The following is a 12,898-nucleotide window of genomic DNA, read 5'->3' on the forward strand; positions in this document are numbered from 1 at the left end:
AGAAGGTCCTAAACTCAATAGCCATTGAAAATAGCCCTTTGTTTCCTATAGCCCCGAAAGGTCAGACCAGACCCAACGGGTTGAAATTAAATCAGAAAAGTTTTAGAAAGAACTTCTTGACGGAGCGGTTCCTCAGGGGAACATCTTGGGAGATGATGGGCTCTCCTTCTTTAGAGGTTTTTAAACAGAGACTAGATGGCCATCTGACAGCAATGTTGATTCTAATAACTTAACGCAGAATTTGAGTGGAGAACTATGAATTTGGGTGGGGGTACTTGTGCATTTCCTGCATTGTGCAGGGGGTTGGACTAGATGACCCTGGAGGTCGTTTCCAACTCTATGATTCTAAGGATCTCAGCTAGTGTTGTTGGGATATGTCCCCTCCTCCATCAATCTGAGAATGGGCAGTTTTAGGCATATGCAACGCTAATAACTTTATATTAAGTAGGTCCATAAATTCATGTATGTTTTCTAAGGAAGTTGAAAACAAATAGGGTAATCAAAGAGCAGATGCTTTATCACTGGGCCACGCCCACAGTTTCTTCCCTCTTTAGGATTATTATATATACACACGTATGTGTTGCTGGTGACAGACAGATAGATAGATCCTGGCAGCTCCAGGTAAAAGGATCTGCACCCGAGACACCGCTAGGATTATCAACCTCCCGGTGGGTCCTGGAGATCTGGAATTACAGGTGGTTTCCAGACTATAGGGATCAGTTCCCCTGGAGGAAACAGAAGCTTCAGGAAGTGGGTTCTACGGTGTGCCATTTGGGCCCCGCTTCCTCTGTCCAGCAAACTCTGCCCTAGTCAGGAACCGACCCATTTCTTGAGGAATTTCCCAGAATGGAGTTGGCGCACCTAAGAACAGCTGTTGATCAGAGTAGATAACACCAGCCTCGATGGACCAATAGATCGACTTATTTATCGGAGAGCTTCTTATGTGCAGCATCATAATTATTACTAACTTTAATGTTTAATCTTAGCCGATTTAATCTCAACCTTCTCGTAAGGGCTCCTGGCTAGGAAGACATGCATGCCAAAATAGTCGTCCTGTTCTGTTGCAGCAAAACCGACCAAGACTCTGCAAGAGGTCATGCCATCCTGAGTATAAGGCTAGATCCTATGAATACCTTCTCATACACGCTGCCCATAAAGAGCTTCGTCCCACCCCAAAGCTTGCAATACAGGTTTGACATTGAGGTTTTAAGAAACACGGTTTAAATAACAAGGGCAAGCACGCATGTCCATTTCTGGAGGACCGCGGCATCTATGGCTACTGAAGACGAGCTCTGGCAGGTTAAATGGGAAGGGATATGGCTGAAGAGCCACGAGAGAATATAGAAATCCTCTCCATGGTGTTGGACGTGCTATGCCACCTCGAGCAATGTGCGGATCGCAATCCATGTTTGGAGTTCTGTGGTATTTAAGGTGCAGGGGCTGCTGGAAAGAAACGAGTAGGACAGGTGTCCAAACTATGGAGGTAAATGTGATTTTTTTTGGGGGGGGGGTCGGGACCAGTGAGACCCCAATTGGGTGTCTGCCCTGCTTCGCTTGTGTGAAAGAACTGCAAAGCCAGCTAGGAGAGAAAGAGCGGTGTTTTCGTTCTGCGATCGCACACACTAAATAAAGCGCTTTCGATCCACTTTCAGTGCACTTTTCAACTGGATTTTACTGTGTTGAACCGGAATAACCCAGCTGGAAAGTGCATTGAAAGTGCATTCTTTAGTGTGCGTATGATCCCAGCCTAAATCGGGGGTGCCCTTGGTAAAAGCGAACCCTACCCCTTTCGAGTCGCTGGGACTTTTGCATGCATTTCACCCCCAGCAGATATTCTGCCAAACTTTTCGTGATGGGAGCAGCATCTGAGCCCTCCAGGGAAAGGACCCCAGACCTCCTCCAGAACAGTCGGGTAAGTGCGATTACGCCTGGTCTCAATCAGTATGACGCTCTCAGCAGCTTCTCCCTTCCCCCGCTCCGGTTGCGTTTCCAAAGGCGAGGCGGAGAAGGAAGGAAACCCACCGCAACATGGGCCTGTCCATTTGTTTAATGCTCTTTTAGTCAAATTGACCGGCCGGATCTGAATTCTCCAGCGAGGGAGCCGACGTTTACAAAACAGATTCGATGTCAATGCAATTTTCTCCTCTGCTGCCTGAGAGAGATGTTTCATTAGATTCCAATTTAGGAAGCAGATACATTTGAAAGAAATAGAAGACATTTGATTCTTTCTTTCTCTCTTTCTCTCTCTCTCGTTCTCTCTCTCTCTCTCTTTCTTTCTCTCTCTCTCTCACACACACACACACACACGCACATGATTATTTCCTTTAACCCCCCTCCCCACACTTCATTTTACTTGATCGATGGAAAAGGTCATTTGGTCCTTAATTAGGTCAATAAAATCAATGTTTATTCCTCTGATGGGCCTGAAAGCTAATAAATTCTTCCAGGTTTGCTGGCTTAGGAAGCCTCTCTCCCTCCTTCGCTCTCCCTCCTTCCCGCCTCCGTCCTTCCTTCCACCTCGCTTTGGAACTAATGCAAAAATAACGGGCCGACGGAGCTTAAACCGCGATTTCTCATCCAAGCTCGTTCCCTCTCGCCTGGCTGGGAAACTTTAAAGCCAGGTGCAAAAGCGGGGGAATCCAAAGGAGGTGGAATTGAGTTTCAGAGGGCAGCTGGGTCGGTCCGCAGTAGGGCGGTTAGACTCCAGTTCAGCAGCACCTTAGACACCCGGGCCTGAAAAGTGTTAGGGTATGAGCTTCCCTTGGTCGATGAGGTGGCAGAATCCAACCACCGGCTTTAGCAAGCGACGGACACTGAATGGAACCATCTGCCATCCGCGGACCCGTTTGCCCTGTTTACCAAACGCGTGCTCGCGCGCGCACACAAACCCACTAGCGATTTGCAACAATTTCAAGACTCTCAGAGACTTCCTTTCCTGGCCTCATCCTCCTTTATGTCCCCCAGTCTCTTTCTAAGCTCCCCCCCCCCCGTTTAAATCTTGCCTTTTAGGAGATCGGGCTGGGAGAGGGGGGTTAGGGTGGGCAAAGAATGACAAAAATCGCATTAAGTTTCTGAAAGGAAAGCTCTTGGGGGTGGGGAGGGAATGGACAGAGCTTTGGCGCAGCTGATGGGGGGAGGGAAAGAGAAGAAAACCGCTTCTAATAAGATCAATATGGGGGGGAGGGTCGAGCAAGGGGAGAAGAGAACCTCGACAAAGGTCTCGCAGGCGAAAGACCTTTGACATACATTGCGGATTAATTGGGTCCTTGGCAAAAGGAGAGAAAGAGGGCTTCCAGTTAATTAGTCCAGAAACGAAGCAAACTAAACATTCGGCAGAATTGTCTCCAGCGCCGGGTTTGTTAGGAAGGATTTGAGGATCAGCTTTTGTGAGGGACAAATTGGAGGCGAGTAGCGTGGTGCTGGCCGACACGGTGGGTTTTGTGAACTGGCGACAGCTCTCCTCCTTGGGAAAGGGGGGAAGGAGCGAGGGAGGGGGAGGACCTCGGCGCTGCCACCGTGCCTCATTAGCTCATGTCTGATTCCTTTGGGAAGAGCACTTAATCAAGAGTGGCACAGACAAGCATGCGCGCTGCTGGCACACATGCACACCACAAAACACGCACACACACACCCCCCCCCCCGGCCCAGGGCTCTTCTGCTGACTGCCGCGGGCTTCCTGCAAAAGACACATGAACACAGGATGCAGCTGCTTGATCCTGAATCAGACCCTTGGTCCTTTGAGGTCAGTATTGTCTACTCAGACTGGCAGCGGCTCTCCAAGGGTCTCCTGCGGAGGTCTTTTATATCACCTCCTGCCTGATTGGATCCGGCTGATCCGTTTAGCTGGAAATGTCAGGGATTAAACCTGGGGTCTCCCAAGTCCACCTAGCTTTGCATCCCGTTTCACTTAACAGCTAACTAGATTCCTTCAGGATCCCACTAGCAGGGAGGCTTCTGTTGCCGCGGAGCAACTATCCAAGGCATCCCACCTCTGGAGTTTCCACTTAGCCACGGTGGCTAGAAGTCACTGTTCGACTTCTTCTCCAGGCGTTGGTCGAATAGCCTTTGAAAGTCCTCCCGACTGCGAGTTCCATCATCTTTTAATGTTGGGGGAGTCGATTTTCACTTTCAAAACCTACTTCATTTAGGTTATTTATAGTCCGTCTTTCTAGCTGAGACCCAAGGCGGATTGCACAATGTAAATCAATCGACAGGAGAGGAAGTCTAATGAACAGCACAACAATTGGGTTTGAACTACAGAAATCTGAAAGCAAACATAAATCTAAAACAGAACTGAAACAAACCTGAAGCAAAGCATAGGCATTTTAAAAAGGACGGGTCAACTCATGTAGAAAACTACCTAGTTCAGAGCATATATGGTGATTGGTAGCAATACAGTAGTATATAGGCCACCATCCCTACCCCTTCACCGAGGCAACGTTCTGAGAGCAAATTCCACTTTATTGAGCGGTTCCCAGGTGAGTGTGCACATGTACCTAAGCCTTTAATTACTTATTTGATGACTTAGTTGACAGCATTCGATGAATAGCCTTTCCTTCAGAACTCACCCCAGGCAACAGACGACATGATACAATTTAATTGTCAAATTTAACAGTTTAGGTCCACTGCGCAGCAACCATCACTTTCAAGTTTATGCTCTTCGGGCCTGTCCCTCTGCTCTGCAGAACTCCAATGCATATGGGAGATGCTGAGTCAGTTAATACGTTTGTTATTACTTAGAGTCATCGGTTAAGAGCTGGGAATTCAAAATATGCGGGTTTCATCTCTGCCACAGACTTGATAGGTGGCCTTGGACAAGGCACTCTGTTCTTAGCCTTAGTCCTTCCTCTGGCATGTGGAGATGATAAAGTCTTGTTTTACAGGATTGTATGGGTTATTGTGTTAATTTATGCCAAACGCTTACACCGCGCTTTTCTCTGCAGATTACTTCTCTCTTCCCCCATCTTAATCTCACAGCAACAACCTTCTGAGGAAAGTTAGACTTGGACCACCTGCCCAACTTTCACGGTGGAAAGAGATATTGCAACCTGAATCTCCCAGATCTGAGTCCAACACTCTGTTGGCTAAACCACGCTGGTTTTGAAAATGCTTTTCAAAAGAGGATTGTTAAACATGGTTACCCCCCTCTCTGTTTTTCTCCTTCTCCGGCTGAATCCCCTGCCAGGTCGATCCAAGACAGGTAAGCCTTGAAAGGAATGCTTCAGCTTGCCGGGGTTGGATTGTACCAGATTTAGGACAGCCTTTCTCCGATGGGGTGGGAGGCCGTAAGTGCTCAGAGGGGCATCCACTTGGGACTTGAGACCAATGAGGTCATTACGGAGGCCGAACGTTTTACAAAAATTGTGGAGTACGAGCAACCCATTGCTTTGATCACCAAGAAGCATTTATCTGGTCGTTCCTCCAGCTCGCTCTAGCCCGCAAGATGGCAGATCTGGCGACCTGGATCCACTCCATTGCAACATGGAGACTGGACTACTGTAATGCACTCCACCTAGGTCTCCCCTCCAAGTCTATTCGGAAGTGTCAGTTAGTTGAAGACGCTGGAGCTAGGTAAGTATCGGGAGCTCGGGGGAACCCGCACATCACTCACCTTCCGCAGCCACTTCCTTGGCTGTCCATCAATTACCGTGTTAAATTCAAGGTAAAAAGGTAAACCCTGCGCAAGCACGGGTCGTTACCGACTCATGGGGTGACGTCACATCAGGGCGTTTTCTTGGCAGACTTTTACGGGGTGGTTTGCCATGGCCTTCCCCATCATGTACAAAACCCTCCATGGCCTTGGTTGCTCTTACCTGCAGAAGTGCTCTTCGTTCCTATGCCAACTTCCCTTATCCTAGTCGGACTTTCCACTGGTACTATTCATAGCTACGAAAAACGGAATTAACCAAGAGGACTTTTTGCACAGGTAAATAGAACTCTTCTGTAATGAAATGGTCATAAAGTTGTAGTGGGAAAGGGGATTGCTACCTAAACCTGTAAATGTGCTCCAGAGGAGGTAGTTTCTAGCATTCTGTGTAAAAAGCTCATGCTTGGTTGCAGCTATGTTTGAGGTGTCTGTCTGTTTTCAGAGTTCTGTAATCCAAACCCTATTATATCGCTTGTTGATTTACACTAGAGAATCCGCCTCGAGTGTCATACCATATAAATAACCTGATAATAATGTCCCAAGATTTGATCGCAAGGCTCCTAATGCAGCCAGCAAGCTAAAGCTAAGAAGATAGGGGTCTGGGAATTGCTGGGAATTCAATGGAGCGCTGAGTTCCATGAAGGAAATGCAACTTCGCTTCGGTGGAAAAAAACTGATATTGCCAGATGCCAGCTCAGGATAGAAAACGGCTCCAGCAGCCCATCAAAATACTTCTTCACCGTTGCACCTCCTTCCTTGAAAGTTTTTAAACAGAGGCTAGATGCCATCTGACAGCAATGAAGATCCTGGGAATTTAGGAGGAGGTATTTGTGAGTTTCCTGCATTGTGCAGGGGGTTGGAATAGATGACCTTGGAGGTCCCTTCCAACTCTACGATTCTATTATCTTTATGCCTTAGTAAACCGCGGGGAGGGGGGGGGGGCTTTTGTTCTTTCTCCTGTATAACCCGGAGGATGCAGGAGAACGAACCGACTCCAATATCAGAGTCATCAGTCAAGAACTGGGAATTCAGAATATGTGGCTTTCATCTCTGCCACAGACTTGCTCGGTGGCCATGGACAAACATTCTCTTTCTTAGCCTTTGTCCTTCCTCTGATATGTGGAGACAACAATAAAGTCCTGTTTTACAGGATTGTATGGATGACTATGCTAACTTTTAAAAGGACAAGATGTGCAAGGGGCAGGGGCAGTCTTGCACTAGACATTCTGGAACAGGCTGAGATGTTTCCATACTTCAACGAAGAAAGATTTCAGAAAGAGTGACTCCAGTACGAAGCTGCTAAGTTTCGAATTCATTTGCAATTTTTTACCCTGTCCTGCGGGGAGTGGCAGACTTGCTGCTATGGAGAGCAATTATCTCTCCTCGCCTGGTTCTGCTAATTCATTGCTGGTTGGGCGTGGTCCACACCCACTGTGGTTGTGTCTTTCACTCCTTGCCGGGATCACTTTATCATCCGGGATCTGCAAAGCCAAGAGAAAGAGAACTCCTTGGCCTAGGAGAGTCTCTGGTTTCCACTCTCCCCTTTCTCATATTTGCATGTGTATGTAGTTTCTGTAAAGCTCGAAATTAGCATTTATATAGCGCTGAGAGTTCAAAGCTCTTCATCTGTTGCCTCCATTATTACAGCAAGGTTTAGAAGGAAGCTTAAGTAAGGCTTAGAAGTTAATGATCCTTTACTAGCTTCAGACCTATCCCCCTGCCTTAAAATGCCTTATGCAACGAAAACTCTTGGGGAGCAGTCTATGTCTGCGATCACACACACTAAATATTGCACTTTTGATCCAATTTCAATGCACTTTTAACCTGGATTTTACTGTGTGAACTGGAAAAACCCAGTTGGAAAGTGGATCGAAAATGCATTATTTAGTGTGTGGTGTGGTGGTTAAGTGCCCAGACAACCGGGTTTGATTCCCCACTCCTCCAACCGGGTTTGATTCCCCCACTTGCAGCTGCTGGAATGGCTTTGGGTCAGCCATAGCCCTTGCAGAGTTGTCCTTGAAAGGCAGCTTCTGGGAGAACTTTCTCAGCCTCACTCACCTCACAAGGTGTCTGTTGTGGGGGAGGAAGATAAAGGAGTTTGTAAGCCGCTCACAGTGAAGGAAAGGAAAGGTCCCCTGTGCAGGCACCAGTCGTTTCCGACTCCGGGGTGACGTTGCTTTCACAACGTTTTTATGGCAGACTTTTTTTACGGGGTGGTTTGCCATTGCCTTCCCCAGTCATCTACACTATTCATTTTACCGACGTCGGAAGGATGGAAGGCTGAGTCAATCTCGAGCTGGCTACCTAAAACCCAGCTTCCCCCGGGGATCGAACTCAGGTCGTGAGCAGAGCTTAGGACTGCAGTACTGCACCTTTAACACTCTGAGCCACGGGGCTCTTTATTCACAGTGAAGGGCGGGATATAAATCCAATATCATCATCAAAAACAACTATCGAGAGTAAAGCCCATTTAGTTTAGCAAGATGTATTGTCTAATAGACAGTGTCTAGCCAATCGATTCAGGTGGGTAGCTGTGTTGGTCTGAAGCTGCAGAACAAAGTTTGAGTCCAGTGGTAAATTTAAGACCAACAAAGTTTAATTCTGGGTATACGCTTTCATGTGCATGCACGCTTCTTCAGATACCAAATAACGACTTGGCAATGTGTAGGATTCCAGCCTTAGTTAATGGTGTAAAAATTAAATTCGTGCAGTAACGCATTCAAGATCAAGAACGTTTATTCGAACCTAAGTTTTTCTGACTCAGAACTTGTTTCATCAGATATGTACAGTCCTCCCAAGCAGCTAAACCTTCCCCTCCGGTGAGACACAAGAAGAGGCCAGTGTAAAAATACCAACCCATAAAAGCGTAATTAGTCCATTCAGAGTGAGTGATCACCACTCCCAGAGTTGATTTGGGCTGAGTAGGAGTAACAAAAAAAAAAAAATCTAATTATTTAAAACCTCAAGCAGATCCAATAGAGCAGTAACAAAGAAAATATAAAGAACTGAAATAATTGACATCTGTAAAACATGAATCCTGCTGAGTCATTAGCACCTCTAGTCAGTAAGAAAACCAAGGTCCAAGCCTGGAAGAGAAGGAATAATGTTAAACGCCTTGATGAATTCTAGTTCTGCGTTTTGGCGTTGGATTCTCCCTCTGAAGTCTAAAAAGTGGAAGATGCTTACACAAATCAGGTGGCTTGATGTAGCCTAACTCCTCTGATCTAAACGTCTTTGTACACAAACCCTGATTGTGTGGGCATGTTTTTTTTTTTTGGGGGGGGGGGGAAGGATTTAAAGACTTATGTTCAAAAGTACTACTAACAGCCCCTGAGCCCGTGTACGGTTTGTCCTTCAATCTACATCATCATCTCTAGAACTCAAATTTCCCAAATTAATCAAACGTGGCGTGAGGAACGTTGGTCTCTTTTGAATCTGGCGCCTATCTATTTCAGCTTTCCCGGCTGACCTCGAGTTCTAGGAGTAGGGGACAAAAACTTCCCACACCAGGAACGATTTTATAAACCTCTACCACATCCCTTCCCCGCCTCGCCTGATCGTCTGCTTTCCTAAACAAATAAGCCCCCGATTCTTCTTTAGCCCTTTTCCTTTTAATATGACTTCACACATTCCACAGCTGAGCCCCAGCACCAAGCAGCCCAACCGTCTGGTCTGCCAAATAAGGGGAGAGGGATTATCCTGAAGCTGCTTCTCTGGTTAAGCTGCCGGCATCTGGTCCGGGGCTCGGTAGAAGGGAAAGAGAGCGAGACCCTCCAGGGAGCCCCTCGCGCATGCTAAGGAACACCAGAGGCTCACATTTGGTCCCCGGCCAGGTGTTCTGGGTACCGCAGCCCAGAAATAACAAGATTTAATTTGCAGCCGGCTCTTCCGGATCACAAACGGCCCTGTAGCCGCAGAATCCCAGAACCAAGAGGCTATAATTAGCTTGATAAACCGCTGGACCATGATGGATCCAGCGATGACCAAAGTTCCAGACAAACGATTTCTTTTGAGGTGTAATAGGTAGATGTCTTCTTGGGGTCCCTTTTGACCTTCCCAGGGTAACAGAGATCTATCAGAAGCCACCAGATACCTGAACATTAGACCGGTTGAACATATATATGAACATATGAAGCTGCCTTATACTGAATCAGACCCTCGGTCCATCCAGGTCAGTATTGTCTACTCAGACTGGCAGCAGCTCTCCAGGGACTCAAGCTGAGGTTTTTCGCGCCTATTTGCCTGGACCCTTTTTACTTGGCGAGACCAGGGATTGAACCTGGGACTTTCTGTTTACCAAGCAGAACTCTACCACTGAGCCACCGTCTCTCACGAAAGCTCCTATCCCACAAACTGTGTTAGTATTTAAGCTGCCACTGAACCCTTGCTCTTTTCTACTACTATCAAACCTTCATTCGAGTTCCCCAGCCTCCTCCTTCAAACCAGATGTTAAACAGAAGGACGGATGGGGAGAGCCAGAGAGTCCAATAACATCTTTCTCCTCTCCTTCCCTTTTTTTAAAAAAGGTCGCTTCATATTGTCCCGCTTTGCTCCAGCACAATAGCCTGAGCAGCAAAAATGTAAGGAGCACTATGGCACCTTAAATAAAAAGTTACTGCAGAAGTTTTCCTGGATCTATTGCTTCAGGCATATGATGCATCTTCTACAGACTGTTAGTCGCATAACTCCCTTCTGGTCTTTATGAGCCATCATAGTATAGTGCAGGGGTGGCCAAACCTGGTTAAGGTAAGAGTCACATAGAATAAACGTCAGATGTTTGAGAGCTGGAAGGAAGGAAGGCAGATAGATGGGAGAAGGAGATGGAAAGAAAGCAACTTTAACAGCTGGCTTGGCTTGGAAAAGTGACTTAAAGAGAGAAATGCCTTCTTCAAGCTGTCCAACAGGGCGGTGGAGGCTTCAAGAGCCACATATGGCTCCTCAGCCAGTTTGGCCACCCCTGGTATAGTGGTTACAGTTTCAGACTTTGATCTGGGAGAAGCACATTATAATCTCCATTCTGCCATGGAAGCTTGCTGGATGGTCATGGGTCAGTCACTTTGTCTCAGGCTAACCTACTTTGCTGGGTTGTTGTGAGAATAAAATGAATGGAAGATGACTGATGACACACACTGCCCTCAACTGCTTGGAGTAAGGACTGCATAAAATGTAGTAAATATAATACATCTAGCCTGGAGAAGACTTCAGACTGGTTTCAGAACTTCCTTACAACTTGGTCATGCTTACTCTGATGACAATAAAAGATTTGTTAAGATTTTTGCTGTGGACTCACAATTTCTGTCTGCCCCCCCCCCACATGTCCCTGTATTTGTGCATTGAACTTACAAAACATCATCCAATCCATCCAGTCCAGTATTGTCTGCTGTCATTGGCAGCTGCTCTGCAGCATTTTAAAAGAGAACTCAACACCTGTCACTGGAGATATTTTAACTGAAGGCAGCAGGCAGTGAATTTAAGGCATTCTACATGCGGATTGTGTTCCCTACAGCTGAGCTACAGTCGTGTCAAAGCAGAACAGCCTCCATCTAATTGCTTCAGATGACTCTGAACATTGAAGTGCTGATGTGTAATGTTCCCTAGAATTCTAAATGGGTATGTCCAGGACTTTTTTTTCATAGCAGAAACTCCTTTGCATATTAGGCCACACACCCCTGATGCAGCCAATCCTCCAAGAGCTTACAGGGCTCTTAGTACAGGGCCTACTGTAAGCTCTTGGAAGCTACATCAGGGGGTGTGGCCTAATATGCAAAGGAGTTCCTGCTACAAAAAAAGCTCTGTCATTTACATAGCAATCCCTTGCAGTGTGAAGAGCTGAGCAGATCAAATGTGGCCACTGTTGGAAAGAGGTAGTACAATCATGAGCGCCAGCTGCCAGTGCAACAGAGGATTCACTGGTCTGTTCCCTAGAGGGAGTTTACATAGGCTAACACCCCTGCAGCAAGGCCATATGGCCTCAAATGTGCCAGAGTCTCCAGAAATTACCATCATGACCACCAAAAGATATCAGAGATGTGCAATAGTGTGGCCATGACAGAGTGGCAGCCGTTGGTGCCTTGGGCTATGGGGGCAAGGGAGCAGAGGGGTAAGGAGAAGAGGGGAGGGGTCATGCACTAGCATGTCATGCCTACAGCACACACCCCACCTCATTAAAGACACAGGCTGGATCAAACAGACCAGATGCTACAGAACAAAGAAAAGGGGAAAGGGGGTCCAACACTATACATACCCTGCTTAGAAGCGATCCTAAGCAGATTCTTTCAGCAGTAGGCCCTTTGTGATGCAACTGGGGCAACCCTCAGGAAAGTGGTGGGGGAAAAGCAAAAGGAACACAGGACTAGCCTTGGGTGTATGACAGCCACTGGTGGGGCAGAGGGTGCTCCCCAGCACCATGGCCATGACACAAAGGCCAGCCCTGGAGTATGCTCAAAGGCCAGGGGCTGGTGTGAAACCTTGTACTGCCACTAACAGGTCTGTGAGCAGCCCCTTGATGTGCACCAGGGTTTTTTTTTGTAGTAGGAACTCCTTTGCATATTAATCCACACCCACCTGATGTAGCCAATACTGGAAGAGCTTATAGCGCTCTTACTACAGGGCCTACTGTAAGCTCCAGGAGGATTGGCTACATCAGGGAGGTGTGACCTAATATGTAAATGAGTTCCTGCTACAGAAAAATGCCCTGAAGTGCACCATCTGGCCACCCATGTCCTCAGTGACAACTGCCAGCTGCCTGAGGTGCTCAGTGGTCTCCTCCTGACTCTGAGCCACTGCTTGGTAGCTTCCTCCTGAGTCCTTTTTGCAGAGCCCTTCAAACACTGCTGACCTTGGGCCACAGCACCCCTCCATTCACTTTGGGTCTCCAGCTGCTCCTTGGTGAACATCCATATGGATCAGAGGGTGGGGAAGCAGGGGCTGCAGTGGTCACATCATCTTGATCTGGAAGTTCAGGGGTTGGGCTGGCAGGTATATGGACTCATGGAGATTTCCTGTTGGACTAGATGTCTCCCAAGTGGTAGGTGACTTTTGCTATCTGGGAGTGTTTGTGTGAGACACTACCAGTGTTCCCTCTAAGATGAGTAAGTGTGAGCTAGCTCACAGTTTTTTAGCCTCCAGCTCACACATTTTTGTCTTGGCTCAGGAAGGATGGCCCCAGAGCAAACTAAGTTATATCCGAGCCCACCTCGGTGGGGTAGGGCGGGATATAAATCGAATAAAGTAAAGTAAGTAAAGTAAAGT

The sequence above is a fragment of the Heteronotia binoei genome, chromosome 11, assembly GCF_032191835.1.
Source record: "Heteronotia binoei isolate CCM8104 ecotype False Entrance Well chromosome 11, APGP_CSIRO_Hbin_v1, whole genome shotgun sequence".
NCBI classification, from domain to species: Eukaryota; Metazoa; Chordata; class Lepidosauria; order Squamata; family Gekkonidae; genus Heteronotia; species Heteronotia binoei.